A 14,775-nucleotide genomic window follows, 5' to 3' on the forward strand; every position below is an offset into this window, starting at 1 on the left:
ATTTCATACGAAACTTCGGCTACAAAAAGATTGCCGATTAATTAAACCAAAACAACAACACGTGCGTGCTATGTAAACTCAACTATACAGTAAGTATTGGACATTTACTGTTAAAATTATAGTTACAAACAACGAGATATTGACTTAAATCAAGATTTTGAGAGATACTCACGAACTCATTTGCTTTAATCACAACGAATGTATAAAGTATACTCAGAAAAGGGGGAGTCGTGCAGCTGTATCTCGACTTGATTCTTGTCAGTGTTGAGATATTCAGGTCTCAAGGGACCAAAACCTCTAGCTATGAACTCAATAATTTTTTTGACCAGTTTGAAATCATGCGATGCACAGATGTTTTTGTGGACCAAAGGCAAAGTAAGATGTAAAGAAATCAGAAACATGGAGCTTTAAAATGACATCCTTTAGTCACTAAAGCCTTTACTATTGGTAGCATATAAAAAAAAAGATGCAGATACAAATTACAATCATATCAATAATGGTTAATACCCAACAGTCCTAGTCAAAATAGTTATGACGTCTTCAAAGGCTATTATACGTTTTGCTTTGACGCCTTACAAAGTAACATCGGCCGCTGGAAGGTGTCAAAACAAAAAAAAACATAAATATAAAGCAATTGTTTTGAAAACAATTGTTAGGCAGTCTTTCCCCTCTGATGAATGGATAATTGGGTTTTTTTATTGATTGATTTGGAAAAAAAGGGGGGGGGGGGTATTTGTTTGTTTGTTTGTTTTTGTAAAGGGTCTATATTATTATGTTACCGGAGAAGTTTCATGTTTAGTTTGGAAAGTTTTTCTTTTATTTTAGATACAGCGCGCGCGCAATATTGAGGAGACATCACGTGACGCGGGTTTATATTAAGAAAAACTTAGTCTTTTAATTTCTTTTTAGGTCGGGACCTTGAACAGACAACATGTCTAGAGATGGAATGTACACAATGTAATTTCTTTTGTCATTGTAGGAAATTGACATTTTGATCACAGTTCACCAGCAGTGCATGTTTTGGATTTAATCGATCCGGTGTAACTTTAAAACACATTTAATGATTATTTTTTGATAATGTCCATTTTTCAGCACCTGTTTGTAACACAGATTAGTATTTCAATCTCGGAGCGGACATTTTATTGTAGGTTTTAACTGAGATTTACGGACCTAGCAAGCGATTTTTACGGCATTGCCATTTCTTTTTTCTAGGAAAAGTCTTGAGAGATATCTGCAACCAGTTTTTTTATGAACCTTCAATACATGTATGCCCTGCTGACAGTAAATTTTCAGGTCGATTGGACTTGTAGTTTCAGAGAATATGTGGATTTTTTTTTCAGAAGAGACGTAAGAACAATAATAAAATAAAAATTTTCTTGAATAATTGAGAGTTTGTTCCTTCAATATACTGTCATAAAGAAACAGTCATACATATTGATTGATTGATTAGTTGGTTGATTGATTGGTTGGTTGGTTGGTTTGTTGGTTGGTTGATTAAACACGTTTGATAGGGTCACTTAGAACAAGGGAAAAAAACCTCAAGAGACCTTGCATCCCGTATTAAACGCATGACACGGAAACATACATTAAGTGATTGATTGGTTGGTTGGTTGGTTAAACACGTTAGTTAAACATGTTGATTGAATACGTTGGTTAAACACGTTGGCTGGTTAAACACGTTGGAAAGGCTCAATTTAAACAAGCGAAAAAAAACATCTTGGATCCCGTATTTAACAAATGAAACGGAAACATGCATTGATTGGTTGATTGGTTGGTTGGTTGGTTAAACACGTTGGTTAAACATGTTGGTTAAACACGTTGGTTAAACACGTTGGCTGGTTAAACACGTTTGATAGGCTCAATTTAAACAAGCGAAAAAAAACCATCTTGGATCCCGTATTTAACACATGAAACGGAAACATGCATTGATTTATTGGTTGGTTGGTTGGTTGATTAAACACGTTGGTTAAACATGCTGGTTAAACACGTAGTTTAAACACGTTTGATAGGCTCAATTTTAACAAGCGGAAAAAAAACATCTTGGATCCCGTATTTAACACATGAAATGGAAACATGCATTGATTGATTGATTGGTTGGTTGGTTGGTTGGTTAAACACGTTGGTTAAACACGTTGGTTAAACACGTTGGCTGGTTAAACACGTTAGATAGGCTCAATTTAAACGAGCGAAAAAAAACATCTTGGATCCCAAATTTAACACATGAAACGGAAACATGCATTGATTGATTGATTGATTGGTTGGTTGGTTGGTTGGTTGGTTGTTTGGTTGGTTGGTTGGTTGGTTGGTTGGTTAAACACGTTGGTTAAACATGTTGGTTAAACATGTTGGTTAAACACGTTTGATAGGCTCAATTAAAACAAGCGGAAAAAAAGAAACCTTGAATCCCGTATCAAACACATGAAACGGAAACATTGATTGATTGATTGATTGATTGATTGATTGATTGATTGATTGATTGATTGATTGATTGATTGGTTGGTTGGTTGGTTGGTTGGTTGAAATTCAAACACTCATAAAACTGTTTAAATAGTGCCAAAACCACATGATTTGATGACCTTGACCTTTGACCTTGTGACCTTCGTCAAGGTCATTGCTCCACAAGGTCATTGCAAAAGACCCTATGGGTCAAGGACCTTTTGTTTAAGAGTTTTGCCTAAAAATGGCTTTTTAAAAACCATCGATGGGAGTAATGTCCCTTATATGATGGTAAAATCAATATAGTCATAATGTAAAAAAGTTGCCCCTTAAAGTACCAAGCATTTTTCACTGCTTAATTTTTTTGTATCTATAACCGTTCAAGAATTATAGGGAAATGAAAAACTTATAAAAATCTAAAATATGACCTTGACCTTTGACCTTGACCTAATTTTCTAAGTTAGGACCCAGGGGACTCAAATAAAAACATTCCAGGGTTATACGGTTAACGGTTTAGGACTTTAAAAAACATACCGACAAATTTATTCCGTAAAGGTAGATAACTCCTATAAAATTTCATCAAATCGCTTCGATCCAAATACGCCAAAAATTTCTGAGGATGTAACGAACAGTTTGGAAAAAGAATTTTGTCGCTTTCTTATTTTGTTACGAAGGAGATGCACACAGAGGATAAACAGTGAAAGGGGAGATAACTCTTACATAGAAAATGGTTCGCCTTAGCAGGGTGAAATTTAAAAGCGCATAAACTATACGATACCATATGAGAAATATCTAAGCGACATATTGCGAAACAAACATTTTGCGCAAGAACAAAATTTGGCGGAAGAAAAAAATAATAATAATAATTAAAAACCAATTGTTCAGAGAACAATTGAAAGTCTTTCCACACCAAAGTAATTTGGATAAGAAGGTAGTTTCTTTATACTGATGCGAAAAATGATGGTTTAATTATCTTTTTGAGTGATATAAGGGAAATAATATGCTACTTCCGGTGAAATGAATGTCACATCCGGTCTCATATGATAGCTTCTTTCACACTGATTCCAAAAATATAGTTTCTCTATACTTTTGTATGTAGAATGGGAGATAATTGGCCACTTCCGGTTTGTTGGAAGTTATTTTTAGTCTTCAGTAATCTGTTCATGTATCTATATGACAAATAATATGGATTCTGAGTACTTTTATGTGAAAAAATTGCAAAAATAGCTACTTCTGGTTTCCTAAAGGTCACTTCCGGTAGTCATTTTTCAAGGTCATTTGTCACTTAACTTTTTGTATAAGGTCAAATGTCTTTATAATGAACTTAATTGAAGTTATAATCAAATAACTTCATATCAAGACATTTCAGGGGCACCAACTCCTATAAGATGCCATTTAATTGTATAAGACTAAATGTAGCATATCTTCATTACAATAAAGCTGATATTTTGAACTTGTTCTTTTATATGTATCTCTCAAAGTGTCGGAGAAAATGCAAAAACAAGCAAAAGTCACAATTGAGAACTTGACCTTGACCTTTGACCTTGACCTCATTTTCTAAGTTAGGACCTAGGGGACTCAAATAAAAACATTCCAGGGTTATACGGTTAACTGTTTATGAGTTAAATAAACTTACCGACAAATTTATTTTGTAAAGGTAGATAACTCCTATAAAATTTCATCGAATCGCTTCGATCCAAATACGCCAAAAATTACTGAGGATGTAACAAACAAGTTGTAAAAAGAATTTTGTCGCTATCTTTTTTTGTTACGGAGGAGATGCACACAGAGGATAAACAGTGAAATGGGAGATAACTCTTACATAGAAAATGGTTCGCCTTAGCAGGGTGAAATTTAAAAGCGCATAAACTATACGATACCATATGAGAAATATCTAAGCGACATATTGCGAAACAAACATTTATCGCAAGAAAAAAATTTGGCGGAAGAAAAAAAAAAAAATAATAATAATAATAATTAAAAACCAATTGTTCAGAGAACAATTGAAAGTCTTTCCACATCAAAGAAATTTTGATAAGATAGATTCTTCATACTGATGCGATAAATGAATGGTTTGATTATATTTTTGAGTGATATAAGAGAGATACTATTCTACTTCCGGTGAAATGAATGTCACTTCCACTCATATGAAAGCTTCTTTCACACTGATTCCAAAAATATATAGTTTCTATATACTTTTGTATGTAGAAGGGGAGATAATTGGCCACTTCCGGTTTGTTGGAAGTCATTTTTAGTCTTCAGTAATGAGTTTATGTATCTATATGACAAAATACAAGGATTCTGAGTATTTTGATATGAGAAAATTGCAAAAAAGGCTACTTCCGGTTTTCTCAAGGTCACTTCCGGTAGTCATTTTTCAAGGTCATTTGTCACCTAACCTTTTGTACAAGGTCAAATGCCTTTATAATGAACTTAGTTGAAGTTATAATGAAATAACCTCATATCAAGACATTTCAGGGGCACCAACTCCTATAAGATGCCATTATATTGTATAAGTCTAAATGTAGCATATCTTCATTTCAATAAAGCAGACATTTTGCACTTGTTCTTTTATATGTATCTTTCAAAGTGTCAGAGAAAATGCAAAAACAAGCAAAAGTCACAATTGAGAACTTGACCTTGACCTTTGACCTTGACCTTATTTTCTAAGTTAGTACCTAGGGGACTCATATAAAAACATTCCAGGGTTGTACGGTTAATGGTTTATAAGTTAAAAATACATTCCGACAAATTTATTTTGTAAAGGTAGATAACTCCTATAAAATTTCATCAAATCGCTTCGATCCAAATTAGCCAAAAATTCCTAAGGATGTAACGAACAATTTGTAAAAGGAATTTTGTCGATATCTTTTTTTGTTACGACGGAGATGCACACAAATGATAAACAGTAAATAGGGAGATAACTCTTACAAAGAAAATTGTTCGTCTTCACAGGGTGAGATTTAAAACCGTATAAACTATACAATACAATATACAAAATATCTAAGCGACATATTGCGAAACAAAAATTTCAGAATGTGGCGGAAAAAAAAAATAATAATAATAATCAGAAGAAATACAATAAGTCTTTTCACAAAAAAGTGAAAAGACTTAATAATAATAATCAGAACAAATACAATAGGACTTTCCACAGAAAAGTGGAAAGACCTAATAATATGGAAAAAACTGGAGTTGTCGTTCGTTTTACGTTGATAGAATAGATAGCACACAACCTACATGCAGTTGTAAGTGGAGGGTTAAAAAAAAAAAGGGGGGGGACAAAAGGGGGTCTCGGGAATTTTTTTTTTTTTTTTTTATTAACGGAACAGAATGGTTAAAAAGGTTTTTTACAATATAAATCAATTGCTTTAAAAAAGCAATTGTAGGCGGTCTTTCCCCCCTTTAAAATTAATTGAATTGGGGTGGGGGGGGGGTTGTTTGTTTGTTTGTTTGATTGTTTGTTTGTTTGTTTGTTTCTGTATGGGGTCTATATTATTGTTACCGGAGAAGTTTCATGTTTAGTTTGGAAAGTTTTTATTTTATTTTAGGTACAGCGCGCGCGCCAGATTTAGGAGACATCACGTGACTTGGGTTTATAATAACGAAAACTTAGTCTTTTTATTTCTCTTTAGGTCGGGACGTTAAACAGACAACATGTTTAGAGATGGAACGCACACAATGTAATTTCTTTTGTCATTGTAGGAAATTGACATTTTGATGACAGTTCACAAGCAGTGCATGTTTTGGATTTAATTGATCCGGTGTAACTTTAAAACACATTTATTGATTATTTTCTGATAATGTACATTTTTCAGCACCTGTTTGTAACACAGATTAGTATTTCAATCTCAGAGCGGACATTTTATTGTAGGTTTTTACTGAGATTTACGGACCTAGCAAGCGATTTTTACGGCATTGCCATTTCTTTTCTCTAGGAAAAGCTGGGAAAGATATCTGCACCAAGTTTTTTTATAAACTTTTAGTACATGTATGCCCTGCTGACTGCAAATTTTGAGGTCGATTGTACTTGTAGTTTCAGAGAACATGTGGATTTTTTTTTCAGAAGTGACGTAAGAACAATATTAAATTTCATTTTTTCTTGAATAAATAAGAGTTTGCTCCTTCAATAAACTCATGAATAAACAGTCATACAGATTGATTGATTGATTGATTGATTGATTGATTAATTGATTAGTTGATTGATTAGTTGGTGAGTTGGTTGGTTGGTTAAACACGATGGATAGGGTCAATTGAAACACGGAATAAGACACAAAGAAGATCTTGGACCCTATATTAAACACATGAGACGGAAACATGATTGGTTGATCATGATCATGATTGATTGATTGATTGATTGATTGGTTGATTGATTGATTGATTGATTGATTAGTTGGTTGGTTGGTTGGTTGGTTGGTTGGTTGGTTAAACACGATGGATAGGGTCAATTGAAACAGCGAAAAAGAAACAAAGAATATCTTGAACCCTATAATAAACACATGAGACGGAAACATGATTGATTGATTGATCATGATCATGATCATTATTGGTTGATTGATCATGATCATGATTGATTGATTGATTGGTTGGTTGGCAAACACACATTATATTCTTCAAGTAGTGCCCCAAATCACATATGTACATGACCTTGACCTTTGACCTTGTGACCTTTGTCAAGGTCATTGCTTCACAATGTCATTGCAAAAGACCCTATGGGTCAAGGACCTTTTGTTTAAGAGTTTTGCCTAATAATGGCTTTTTATAAACCATCAATGGGGGTTATGTCCCTTACATAATGGTAAAACCAATACAATCATAAAGTAACAAAGTTGCCCCTTGAAGTACTCAACATTTTTCACTGCTTAAATTTTCTGTATCTATAACCATTCAAGAATTATAGGGAAATCAAAGACATATGAAAATCTAAAATATGACCTTGACCTTTGACCTTGACCTAATTTTCTTAGTTAGGAATCAGGGGACTCAAATAAAAACATTCCAGGGTTATACGGTTAACGGTTTATGAGTTAAAAAAATATAGCGACAAATTTATTCCGTAAAGGTAGATAACTCCTATAAAATTTCATCGAATCGCTTCGATCCAAATACGCCAAAAATTACTGAGGATGTAACGAACAATTTGTGAAAAGAATTTTGGCGCTATCTTTTTTTGTTACGAAGGAGATGCACACACATGATAAACAGTGAATAGGGAGATCACTCTCACAAAGAAAATGGTTCGGCTTAGCAGGGTGAAATTTAAAAGCGCATAAACTATACGATACCATATGAGAAATATCTAAGCGACATATTGCGAAACAAACATTTATCGCAAGAAAAAAATTTTGCGGAAGAAAAAAAAAAAAAAAATAATAATAATAATAATAATTAAAAACCAATTGTTCAGAGAACAATTGAAAGTCTTTCCACATCAAAGAAATTTTGATAAGGAGATTCATTCTGATGCGATAAATAATGGTTTAATTATATTTTTGAGTGATATAAGGGAGGTAATATGCTATTTTCGGTGAAATGAATGTCACTTCCGGTCTCATATGAAAGCTTCTTTCACACTGATTCCAAAAATAAATAGTTTCTATATACTTTTGTATGTAGAATGGGAGATAATTGGCCACTTCCGTTTGTTGGAAGTCATTTTTAGTCTTCAGTAATCAGTTTATGTATCTATATGACGAAATTCATGGATTCTGAGTATTTTGATATGAGAAAATTGCGAAAAAGGCTACTACCGGTTTTCTCAAGGTCACTTCCGGTAGTCATTTTTCAAGGTCATTTGTCACCTAACCTTTTGTACAAGGTCAAATGCCTTTAGAATGAACTTAGTTGAAGTTATAATGAAATAACCTCATATCAAGACCTTTAAGGGGCACCAACTCCTATAAGATGCCATTAAATTGTATAAGTCTAAATATAGCATATCTTCATTACAATAAAGCAGACATTTTGCACTTGTTCTTTTATATGTATCTTTCAAAGTGTCAGAGAAAATGCGAAAACAAGCAAAAGTCACAATTGAGAACTTGACCTTGACCTTTGACCTTGACCTCATTTTCTAAGTTAGTACCTAGGGGACTCATATAAAAACATTCCAGGGTTGTACGGTTAATGATTTATAAGTTAAAAAAACATTCCGACAAATTTATTGTTTAAAGGTATATAACTCCTATAAAATTTCATCAAATCGCTTCGATCCAAATTAGCCAAAAATTCCTAAGGATGTAACGAACAATTAAGAAAAAGAATTTTGTCGATATCCTTTTTTGTTACGAAGGAGATGCACACAAATGATAAACAGTGAATAGGGAGATAACTCTTACAAAGAAAATTGTTCGTCTTAGCAGGGTGAGATTTAAAACCGTATAAACTATACGATACAATATACAAAATATCTAAGCGACATATTGCGAAACAAAAATTTCAGAATGTGGCGGAAAAAAAAAATAATAATAATTAAAAACCAATTGTTCAGAGAACAATTGAAGGTCTTTCCATCAAAACAATGTATTTTGATATGAAAAGTTGTGAAACTAAGTTTGAAATGTCATTTCAATCGTCAAATGATAGCTCCTAGTAAGCTGATTCCAAAAATATATTGTTTCCATACATTTTTTTTAAATAAGGGAGATAATTTGTTACTTCCGGTTTGAAAAATGTTACTTTCGATTATATTTGAATATTTACTTGACACTGATTCCAAAAATATCTGGTTCTATATACTTTTATATTAATAAAGTACAAAAAATAGCTATTTCCGGTTTACAAAAGGTCACTTCCGGTTGTTTTTTACAAGGTTAAATGGTTTGATACCTTTTTCTAAAAGTTGTATATCTTTATCATGTATACATATAGAATAAAAGCAAAGGTCAAAATCTAGAACGTCAAATTAAGCTATGACCTTGAGATCAATTTCAAGGTCATAAACCAAGGACCTCAAATCAAAAGACCATAGGTCTTTATTATATTTAGTTAATGAGTTATATCACCAAACGCGTATTTTTAAATACAAGAGGGGAGAAAACTCCCTTTTACATTCAACGTACGCTTGCAATCAAAATTTACATCTTACGACATGTCGCAACTAACAATTTAGTAAAAATAATTTGTTGATATCTTATACAGTCTTTGGATATAAGTGAAAATAAGCCAAATTCAAATATTAGAATATGACCTTGACCTTTGACCTTGACCTAATTTTCATTTTTTGGGACCAAGGACCTCAAATCAAAAGATCCTAGGTCTCTATCACTTATGATTTATAAGATAGAAATTCATATCATTCATATCAGATGCATAAGGGGAAATAACTCTCATATGGAGCGGTCATATCGCTTCGGTCAAAATAGGACAAATCATGCGAAGGATATAACGAGCAATTTTGTAAAATAAATTTGTCATAATCTTTTACGGTTGCGAAGGAGATGCGCTAACAAGGAAAACAGTGTTTGGGGAGATAACTCCTACAAAGAAAAGTATTCGTTTACGCAGGGTAAATTTCAAAAGCGCATAAACTGTTCGATATCATATACCAAATATCTAAGCGACATATTGCGAAACAAATGTTTATCGCAAGAACAAAATTAGGCGGAAGAAAAAAAAAAAAAAATAATCAGAAGAAAAACAATAGGTCTTTCACAGAAAAGTGGAAAGACCTAATAATCAGAACAAATACAATAAGTCTTTCCACAGAAAAGTGGAAAGACTTAATAATCAGAACAAATACAATAGGACTTTCCACAGAAAAGTGGAAAGACCTAATAATAATAATAATAATCAGAACAAAAACAATAAGTCTTTCCACAGAAAAGTGGAAAGACTTAATTATTTGGACTACCAGTAGTCCCAGAATATAAGAATCCAGGAATTTCAGGTATACATCATTTTAGGAGATTCTCAACTCAGTTTTAAATAATTATTTCTGTGATAAACAAATTTACAAAATTATTACAAGTTGTCAAAACTACCCAATCATGCAGGATGGTAATAATGCCCTTAACGTCAGACGTCAAACAGTCATTTCGGCTACTGTTATTGTCAAATTGGTTAAAATTTTACAGTGATTTGTCAAAATCAGTCGATGTTTTTATCATCTAAAGAAAGTGTACATTTTATCGTCATACACCAAAGATTACCGTTAACGTCATATGGTAAGAACTTTTACCGTTATTCCTCATGAAGGGACCCTCATGCAGAATTAATAGATCGACAGAAAAGTAGACTGTATTAATAAGCATAAGATTTCCAATTTTGTATTTCACCAATTTTAAAATTTTAAACTACTGCATGATTTGATAAATCATTTTACTTTTTCAAAGGATTGACAAACAGCACACATTCAGATATATCACAAATTATGTGCCATTAAACCAGTTTTCATGCTCTAAAACCTCTCTTTTTGCAACATACATTGTAAAATCTTAAACACAATTCAATAAAACCTGCACATTTATCAGGAAGGTGACTACATTGTGTTTTAAAATTTTGACAAAAAAAAGCTGCTTAAAAATGTATACCCTACAGTAAGTCTATTTAAGGAAGATGTATGTATTTAGACTTTTATGTGTTGTAATATTTCTAGCCTTGAAGATGACATCTTTAGCAAAGCAATTAGAAAGGCTTGCTGTACCACATACACAGACTGTGTTTGGTGAAGATAAAGAAAGAAATCATTGTTATTTGATCCAAAAGAAGCTGCTGGGCTAGACAAAGAAACGTTTTTTGGTCTAGGTATATATATGCATTGCCTTTTAACATCTATTAGGAATAAGGAAAGTGCATGTTTTCCATTAATCTTTGGTAAGAAGTGTTATGAAAATATAGATTTATGAATATTTTTATAAAATGATAAGAAAATCCATTTGGTAATTGCATGAGGGTAAAGATAAAAATAATGAAACTAGTGATAGTGAATTTATTAGATATACGATGTGGTATGAGTGCCAATGAGACAGCTCTCCATCAACATGATCAAAGTCACAATTTGTATGTAACCAATTATGATTATATCAAAGTTGTCACTTTTACAAAACATTATCATAGGTTCAGACTGGCAATTAATTTTATTTGGAGTAACAGTAAGCATCTTTAGTAGAACAGATACACTATACAGATAAGATTGAGAAGACAAAACCTCAGAAAATAACCAAGATAAACTGAAGGAACTGCACCAGAGTAACAATTTTTGCCTATAATTCATATTTGATCAAGACTTACCAAGATTTCACAGATCTATTTTAAAAAACGTTTCCAATAGTTTTTACCAAATGACAAAATAAAATATTTGAATCCAAATTTTGGGTGGTAAGAGCTGTTTCTTTAGGACAAATTCTGATAGAACTACATGTAACTATACAATTGGAAATATAACCAGATAACATTAACTCTGCTACATATTCTTATAATTGAACAAAAATCAGGAACCTCATTAATGAAGGTCTCAAGTAAATTGTTATTTGTAGAATTTGATTTTAACAACAGATCTTTGAAAGTTTCCGTTTGATTTAGACACATCTGCTTTTAGCTTAGAATAAATTGGAGCTTGACATATTATTGTGTTTACACCTCTCTATTCAGTCTATTGCGGAAGATGAAATTTTGCCCTCTAGATGTCTTGGTTATATTTATACTGGGTCCCTGTCTAATTGATGTTCACCCCACATCTGTTTATTTATTCATCTATATCAGGTAAAATTATTTATTTATAGGAACTAATGGACTTGAAGAATTAGAAACTATTGATGAGAGTTTTGAAGAATTTGAGGAAAATCTGTTCGCCAACTCCGCGTTAAGGTTTTGAAAGAAGTGTACAGACTAAGGAAGTCAATGACAAGCTTGACGAAACAATCGATAGATTTCTGTATCGTTTATCTCCATACTGTCTTCTCAAGCCAGCGCATAAAGCATTAGAATGGCTAATATACAGGTATTATTTCTTAATTAATAATGGATTTAAACTTTTTTTAAATTCAGAATTAAAGAAAAACACAAATATTTGATACATTTTCCATTTAGTGTGGTTGAAAACATTGTTTAGAAAAGTTAGCTACATTACATTTGTACATTACATCATTTTCATTTAATCAGTATGAATATTTTAAAATTGTCAAAACTGTTTAGTGTGGCATCCATTTCTCTGAACTAGTACACATTAATGTTAAAGGTCCAGCTGAAGCCCACTTCCTGGTGCAGACTTGGTGGCCTTGGGCTTGGGCTATTTCTTTGCTTGTTGGCCCGTTTGTTGTCTGAAGCATATTCCCTGCTTCCATTCTCTATTCTATAACATAACTTTTTGTTGTTTCTGCAAACAGAAATCATATACAATGTAAATAGTTTGATGTTGTTTCTCTTTTTATTGTAATCAGGTACCATATTCACCAGTACAATGTAGACAGTTTGATGTTATGTATGTTACCGTACAGCGAGAGTAAAATATTTGTACGTGTGGTTCAACTTCTCAAACTGAATTCAAAGCTAGCTACCAAATGGGATTGGCTGGAAGAGATTCAGGTAGGATTTTGATTAAATGTAAATTCATTATAATGTTAGTGGAGATATCAATACATAAAAATACTAGAATGGCTTTTCGTTTACTATTTTACAAATTTCTAAATTCTTGGAAGAAAACATTGTATGAGTTTGTTTCATCTCTTTATGATAAAGTAGCAGGTGAACAGTAATTTGACGCTTGTTATTTTGACCGTCAATACTTTCCTGTTGCCTTTACAATGTCATTATGCCAACAGAACACAAAAGAGACGAACACAAGTATGATATGTAACAAAAATATACTCCAAAAATAAGGGGAGGTAATAGAACAAACACAAGTGCTTCTTACATGTCCACCAGATATTAATAATTCTCTACACAAAACTAAGTTGTATATCATATGAAGATCTGTATATTAAAAACAAAAGTATTTTCGGCAGGAACAGGAGTATCATTTGAAGAAAACGTGCAGTACTTTTAGTTCTAATCACTTCTATGGCTCATATCTTAACGGATCTTTCCATTATAGACATAATTATTATTTTCTTTCCACAGAAAAGTGGAGTACATTTATCAAGGTCAGCATTAGTTAACCATTGTAGAACTGATCCAGGATTTATGGCTTTGATTTGTGACACAGTGATCAAAGTTATCAAGGTATAATGACAATCAATGACATTGAAATATAAAAGTAATGAAATGTCCTTGCACTACCTTTATTGTAATCAAAATAGAAAAAAGTTTGATATTTTAAGGGAGGAATATTTTGATATGACAAACAACATTTAGCCTAAAAAAACAAAAGACATTCAGGTTAACATTTAATTTTAAACAATGTAGATGGTTTTTGTGGTGTTGGGTTGCACCTCCTTCAGGTATAAAACCACTTATTCATAGCCCATTGCTTTTTATGTTAAATTTTGCAATTTCATGCATTTGTGGGTACTTTGTCTTAAGTTCAAATAAAGTGGCAGTTTTTTCATGTCAAAACTGTACCTTGTCCTGACTTGTGCTGAAAAAATCTACATACCTTAATTGCATATCTATTGAATTATTTATCTTACTTCTTCTTTTCCTTTGAACCTTATGTTTTCCTTATTTTACGATATGAAAGGTTGGTCAATCAACCACTTAACTTATTTATTTATTTTACAGCTATTACATTAATGCTAGCAAGACAAATCTTTGTTTGGCTTGCTTGCTTTGCTTGTATCAATGTTTGCTCAAGCATAGCAATTAAGATAGGCGGGGCTTCAGATTGTACACATCATACTTAAATTTTATTGGACGAAGAACCAAATAGCTATTCGAACACACCGGCCTACTCTGATATTGTGATTCATTATACATAGGTATTTCATTTGACCCATATATTTCATCTTTTAGTACTGTGCTTTTTTAGGCAGTTAAGCTGCCTTATGCGAGCACCCTAGATTTGTGTTCTACCCAATAAATGCTGAAGTATGTGCCATTGTTATTATCTAGCTGGATGTTATGTAATTCATAACTAATTGGACAGTTTTTTCATACTTTTAATTCTTGGTTACAAAAAATATGATCAGAAAAACCTTAAATGATCGTCGATTTATCCAAAAGTTTTGAAGTTGCACATAGGAAGTAGGGCACATTAGGAATCTTTATGTACTTTATTATCCCCTGAGATTTTGGCTAAGCTGTCAAAGAACAATTGTATGAAATGTTTCATCGCCGAAAATTTCTAAAGACAAGTAGTTAAGATTTCCCAAATGGCAAAAGTCGTAGGAATATTGTTTGTCGTCAATACGTAGTCAACTACGTCAGTAGTCTTAAAATAAGTTCCACTGTTCATGCTGTTGGCGG

At 32.5% G+C, this 14,775-nt stretch overlaps 1 long non-coding RNA gene across 1 annotated transcript; it reads left to right on the forward strand.

The window, feature by feature from the left end:
- The first annotated feature begins 33 nt into the window (after positions 1-33).
- On the forward strand, positions 34-13,596 carry LOC139505626 (uncharacterized). The gene is made up of 5 exons (XR_011659800.1): positions 34-89; positions 11,030-11,178; positions 12,156-12,373; positions 12,813-12,957; positions 13,492-13,596. It is a non-coding gene; the product is annotated as an uncharacterized lncRNA (long non-coding RNA).
- Positions 13,597-14,775: the final 1,179 nt, after the last annotated feature.

This window comes from Mytilus edulis, unplaced genomic scaffold (assembly GCF_963676685.1).
Source record: "Mytilus edulis unplaced genomic scaffold, xbMytEdul2.2 SCAFFOLD_732, whole genome shotgun sequence".
Taxonomy (NCBI): Eukaryota; Metazoa; Mollusca; class Bivalvia; order Mytilida; family Mytilidae; genus Mytilus; species Mytilus edulis.